Here is a 7,027-nt window from a genome sequence, read left to right as displayed (position 1 = left end):
CCTACCCACCCGCGATCCCTAGCCCTGAATGCCAGCATTTCTGAATTACTGGCCTTTGAAATGCTGTCATTCTGTCTGGTGGAGACGGATAGTTTTAAAGGCCTTATGCCGGTGGCTGTCCCACAGTACATCGTGCCCAGCCACCACTACTTTTCCAGGTGAGCCATCCCTTCCCTGTACAACCAAGTAGAGGACAAAATCAGGTGTGCACTGCGCAACGCCATCTGTGGCAAGGTGCACCTGACTACAGATACGTGGACCAGTAAGCACGGTCAGGGCCGTTATATTTCCATAACAGCACACTGGGTAAATGCAGTGGCGACTGGGCCTGAGGCGGATAGCAGTTTGGCGCATGTCCTTCCACCACCGAGGATTGCAGGGCGCTTCAGTTTGCCTCCTGTTGCTTCCTCCTCCTACTCTGCTTCCTCATCCTCTACCAGCTCCTCATCCGGTCAGCGTAACACCTTCACCACCAACTTCAGCACAGCCAGGGGTAAACGACAGCAGGCAGTTTTAAAACTCATCTGTTTGGGGGACAAACCCCACACCGCGCAGGAGCTGTGGACGGGCATGGAACAACAGACCGATGAGTGGTTGGTGCCAGTGAGCCTTAAGCCCGGCCTGGTGGTGTGCGATAATGGGTGAAATCTCGTAGCAGCTCTGGGACTAGCCGGTTTGACACATATCCCTTGCCTGGTGCATGCGCTGAATTTGGTGGTGCAGAGATTCCTTAAAAATTACCCCGATATGTCAGAGCTGCTGCATAAAGTGCAGGCCATCTGTGAGCGTTTCGGCGTTCTCACCCTGCTGCTGCTCACCTGTCAGCGCTGCAGCGTGACTTCAGCCTTCCTGCTCACCGCCTCATATGCGACGTGCCCACAAGGTGGAACTCCACCTTGCATATGCTGGCCAGACTGTGCGAGCAGCAGCAGGCGATAGTGAAGTTTCAGCTGCAGCACACACGGGTGAGTTGCTCGGCGGAACATCACCACTTCACCACCAATGACTGGGCCTCCATGCAAGACCTGTATTCCTTGTTGCGCTGTTTCGAGTACTCCACCAACATGGCCAGTGCCGATAACGCCGTTCTCAGCGTAACTATCCCACTTCTATGCCTCCTTCAAAAAACGCTCCTGGCGATGATGGAAGAGGATGTGGCACAGGAGGAGGAAGAGCGATCATTTCGTAGGGTTTCCGGCCAGTAATTCCCAAGTGGCTCCGAGGGTGGGTTCCTGCACCCACAAACCCAAGGTACACAATTGTCCAGCCAGGGCACAGTTCTGGAGGATGACGAGGTGGAGGAGGAGGAGATGGAGGAGGAGGAACCATGTTCACAGCAGGGTGGCACCCAGACCAGCTCATGGCCATCACTGGATACAGAGGACACAGACTATACACCTCCCACAGAGGACAGCTTTTCGTTGCCTCTGGGCAGCCTGGCACACATGAGCGATTACATGCTGCAGTGTCTCCGCAACGACCACCGAGTTGCCCACATTCTAACTTGTGCTGATTACTGGGTGGCCACGCTGCTGGATCCCCGTTACAAGGACAACATACCGTCCTTATTTCCGTCACTGGAGTGTGAACGTAAGATGCGCGAGTACAAGCGCACGCTGGTAGACGCGCTGCTGGTGTCATTCCCACCTGACAGCGGGGGCACAGTGGAAGCACAAGGCGAAGGCAGAGGAAGAGGTTGCCAACGCAGCTGGGGCACCGCCAGCACCTCAGAAGGCAGGGTTAGCATGGTCGACATGTGGAAAAGCATTGTCAGCACGCTACAACAACCAGCACCACCAGCTGATATGGAACGTCTTAGCAGGAGGCAGCATTTCACCAACATGGTGGAGCAGTATGTGTGCACACGCCTACACGTATTGAATGACGGGTCTGCCCCCTTCAACTTCTGGGTCTCCAAATTAGGCACATGGCCTGAGCTTGCCCTTTACGCCTTGGAGGTGCTGGCCTGCCCTGCAGCCAGTGTATTATCTGAACGTGTATTCAGCACGGCAGGGGGCGTCATCACAGACAAGCGCAGCCGCCTGTCCACAGCCAATGTGGACAAGCTCACGTTCATTAAAATGAACCAGGCATGGATCCCTCAGGACTTGTCCGTACCTTGTCCAGAATAGACATGTATACCGGCACTAACCAGCCATTGTTATACTGCAGCGCAATTGCTCATGTTTGTATTTTGGATATTTCACACTCTTCCTCAAACTCCTACTCCATATGGAACCCCACCTCTTTTTTTTATTTGTACGTGTTTTATTTTATATCATTTCACTACTTTGTCATTTACATTTTCGGGTGAAATTCAACAATTTTTGGGTGTATAGTACCACTGCTATACCTAGTAGGCCGGTAAAATAAATAAAAAAAATTGTCTGTTACATATTCTGGTGAAATTAACAAATTTTTGGGTGTATAGTACCACTGCTATACCTAGTAGACAGGTTAAACAAAAAAAAAATTGTCAGTTATATATTCTGGTGAAATTCACCAATTTTTAGGTGTGATGTACCACTCCTATACCTAGTAGACTGAAAAAATAATAATAATTGTCAGCTACATTTTCCGGTGAAATTCACCAGTTAACTACCTAGTTAACAGCTTAATAAATTTCAATAATTTTTCTGTTACATTCTTGGGTTGACATTATACAATTTTAGACGTGAATAAACACCTGCTCTGCATAGGTGACAGGGAATAAAATACTAATACGGTGTTGTACACCCTTTTGCCTTCAGAACTGCCTTAATTCTACGTGGTATTGATTCAACAATGTGCTGATAGCATTCTTTAGAAATGTTGGACCATATTGATAGGATAGCATCTTGCAGTTGATGGAGATTTGAGGGATGCACATCCAGGGCACGAAGCTCCCGTTCCACCACATCCCAAAGATGCTCTATTGGGTTGAGATCTGGTGACTGTGGGGGCCATTTTAGTACAGTGAACTCATTGTCATGTTCAAGAAACCAATTTGAAATGATTCGAGCTTTGTGACATGGTGCATTATCCTGCTGGAAGTAGCCATCAGAGGATGGATACATGTTCTCATTCTGTTTACGCCAAATTCGGACTCTACCATTTGAATGTCTCAACAGAAATCGAGACTCATCAGACCAGGCAACATTTTTCCAGTCTTCAACAGTCCAATTTTGGTGAGCTTGTGCAAATTGTAGCCTTTTTTCCTATTTGTAGTAGAGATGAGTGGTACCCGGTGGGGTCTTCTGCTGTTGTAGCCCATCCGCCTCAAGGTTGTTCGTGTTGTGGCTTCACAAATGCTTTGCTGCATACCTCGGTTGTAACGAGTGGTTATTTCAGTCAACGATGCTCTTCTATCAGCTTGAATCAGTCGGCCCATTCTCCTCTGACCTCTAGCATCCACAAGGCATTTTTGCCCACAGGACTGCCGCATACTGGATGTTTTTTCCCTTTTCACACCATTCTTTGTAAACCCTAGAAATGGTTGTGCGTGAAAATCCCAGTAACAGAGCAGATTGTGAAATACTCAGACCGGCCCGTCTGGCACCAACAACCATGCCACGCTCAAAATTGCTTAAATCACCTTTCTTTCCCATTCTGACATTCAGTTTGGAGTTCAGGAGATTGTCTTGACCAGGATCACACCCCTAAATGCATTGAAGCAACTGCCATGTGATTGGTTGACTAGATAATTGCATTAATGAGAAATAGAACAGGTGTTCCTATTATTCAGTAATTAATGCGCGCCACATCCTTTCATTTAATGCTTAAACTTTGAAAAGTTGTCACACTTTAATGCTTTAATAATTTCTCCCATATTTCAACTCTATAATTTTAAATTTGAAAAAATGAATCCTACCTTGGATGTGGTTTCTCTTTCTCACGCTCCCTCTCTGGCCTGGAACCCTGATTCCCCACCACCCGTGATCACCATGGTAGGCGCATAAAAGAACATCGAAAGTTGATAGAGCAGATATCAAATTGGATCGTGAACATCACGGGGACGTGCGACATGGTGGGGCAGTAAGTGTGCACACGCCTACACAAACTGACTGACAGGGGTCAGCCCCTGCAACTTCTGGGTCTCCAAATTGGGCACATGGCCTGAGCTTGCCCTTTACCCCTTGGAGGTGCTGGCCTGCCCTGCAGCCAGTGTATTGTCTGAACGTGTGTTTAGCATGACTGGAGGGGGTTATCACAGGTTATATTTCCCAATGTTTTGGGGTGTACCCTAATTTAAAAAAATACAAATACATTTAAAACCAAAAAGAAGCGTAGGATACCTCCTCCTCCTCCCTCCACCGCCACTTCCACCACATCCACCGCCTCCTCAACCTCCTACTCCATATGGACCTGGTCCTCCTAGAGCAAGATTATAATTTTTTATTTTTACATATTTTGTTATTTTAAGTCACTTCCCTATCCACATTTGTTTGCATAGCACTTGCCATGCTCTTAACCACATTTTGACGACATTTGCAGCCATCTAGCCCTTTCCATGACATTTTTACAGCCATTTTAGTGCTCAAAAATTCGGGTCCCCATTGACTTCAATGGGGTTCGGGGTCAAGTTCGGGTCCCGAACTCGAACTTTTTTCTGAAGTTCGGCCGAACCCGAACATCCAGGTGTCCGCTCAACTCTAGTCATTACCAAACACAACACTGAAAGGAAAAAACAGAGAGACTGTCAGATACCCCCACGTGCCACCAGTCTCTCCGATCTTCTCACCTCTGTCATGGGAGGTGCCGTGACAGTAGTCCATAATGAGTAAAGACGATGTAAGACCTGCTTATGACGTACCAGACGTCCTCAGAGGCAGTCCATAATGAGCTAGAAAAGTAAGGTCGCTCACTATCTGGCTAACTATATAAAGTGCAGAGCCCAATTAAAGTGCATGATATTACATTGCAGCATCTGTAGAGAAATACACACAATGGGAACAATATTTTAAACGTTGCTGAAAACTTGAAAAGGTTAGTGCAAATATATAAGGCATTCAAATAGTTTTTTCTTTAATGCTTGGATTAAGTGCACGAAACGGAAACATGAAGTGCAACAAAGTCCTTTGTAATCCACGGGAAACAGTAACGTCACTATTTGTAATCCAAATGAGGTAGTAAAGTCATTTGTATTCCACTTAAGGCAACAATGTCATTTGTAATCCACATGGGTAGCAATATAAAATAGAAGTAAAGGCAATGAGAACCCTTTTGGCAAGGGGGCTCCCAGATAACCTGAAAAGGGGGGGGGGGGGAGGAACTATGCGTAACCATACGCAACTTGGATGCTTTTTTGACAGCTGGGGGGAGTCCTAACTAAACATGACCATCCGGGTAAGAAGAAAAAAGGTCAACAAAAACCAATGCCAACAGGCCCTCACCCTTTAGGAGTAGTCCACGAAGTGGCTCCCAGAAGTCCTTCTTTTTTCTTTAAATGATGATGTTGACGACGAGCTCCTTAGACGAAGGACCTCAGATCCTCCTCACTGCTGCTGGACTCCATCAGAGGTTTTTCCTGCCTTCTATAATCTAGACATGCAGCTGTAGTGGATCTCCACTGCCCTCCTGTGGCCAAACTTGGAAGTGATCAAGCCGTGTTAGCTCCTCTATTGGACGGCCAAAGCTTGGTCAGAGTCTCCACCAGCATACATCACTCTGATGTGAACACTTGCAACGGACCACAACCTCATGGGAGCTAAGTATTGTTTTTTTTTTCTTTTTTCTTTGATCTTCATCTATGATTTATGCTACACATCTTGATCATTACCCCCTGATGAGCTGTTGTTGCGGCAGAAATGCGTCGGGGTGTGTATATTTATATATATATATATTTAGTATCCTATATAGGTATATTTAGAGACTAACAATAATTAGTCCAGCCCACAATATGAGATATAGGGTCGCTTTAGGGATATAATAGGTCTAGGCACGAGGACAGGGCACCCCCACCATTAGGAGGTGTCCCTGGGTTGAGTTAGCTATAGGGTTGTAACTAGGGACATATTGATCCCTTTTACATCAGTAACCCACTTACTTGTACCAGTGTTACCTATATATTTTCCCGTGTAATTCGACCTGCGATAAAGAAAGAAAAAATCTCTATCATTTTTTTGTTTTTGTTTTGTTTTTTATGTGAATTGACACGGTATTAGTCTGTGTAAATAATTCTCACCAGGGCAACTTTAGCCTATTACCCATTTATTAAAGGTATTTTTAGCAGGACACGTCAAACTTTGATACTTAATTACTTACGTGTATACGATTTGACTATCATACAATATAATTTTTACTACTTTTTTCAAACTTGGAAGTGACTGTGTGGTCGCACTTTTCATAGCAGCTGCCACTTTCTGGTTCACAGGGGCGGATGCTCAATACGCCCCTTCCATTACGAAGGGGTCCAGTACCTCTGGCTGCATAGGGGCTGGTAGGTAGTCCTCCTCTTTAGGTGGTTTCACAGACAATTCTGGGACGACCCTCCTCATCAGTGGCTCCGACTTCCACTGTGGGACTGAATACGAAGGAAGCGCTGGACACACACCCCAACTGCTGACTGATTGTTGGGGGTACAGGCAGTCCCGGTATGAGAGGCTCCGGTTGGAGTTTATCTCCGAAGTGCAGCACTCCCCCTGCGCATCTGAGATGTCCAGTAGGTGCTGGGTTCTCCTGCCAGTGCTCCGGCGATGACACGGGAACCGGGGGTTTCTCTTGGAGGGTCAAGGCTACAGCGAATGGCCCCTGGAGGGACTCCATGGGGGTGTACTCCAGAATGTCCCCCTTGTAGAGGCTGAGGCGGGCCTGAGGGAGATAAGGGTGCATCACGGAGCGTCAGTTAACAAAGAGCTCCTGCACGGTCCTGTCATCCCTTATGAAGCCTGTTCCTCGTTCTACTGAAAACCACACTACACTCCCTGTTCTTCTCTTTAGAATCGGGTCCCTGGGCTGGGATCGGTCCCATACGCGCACCGCCCAATCCTCAGTCAGTCTGCGGTAATCCCACTCATTGCCAGCACGGACTGTTACCTTTTCGGGCACC

Source organism: Bufo bufo, chromosome 1 (genome assembly GCF_905171765.1).
Source record: "Bufo bufo chromosome 1, aBufBuf1.1, whole genome shotgun sequence".
NCBI classification, from domain to species: Eukaryota; Metazoa; Chordata; class Amphibia; order Anura; family Bufonidae; genus Bufo; species Bufo bufo.
Note: the sequence above shows the minus strand (reverse complement) of the source record.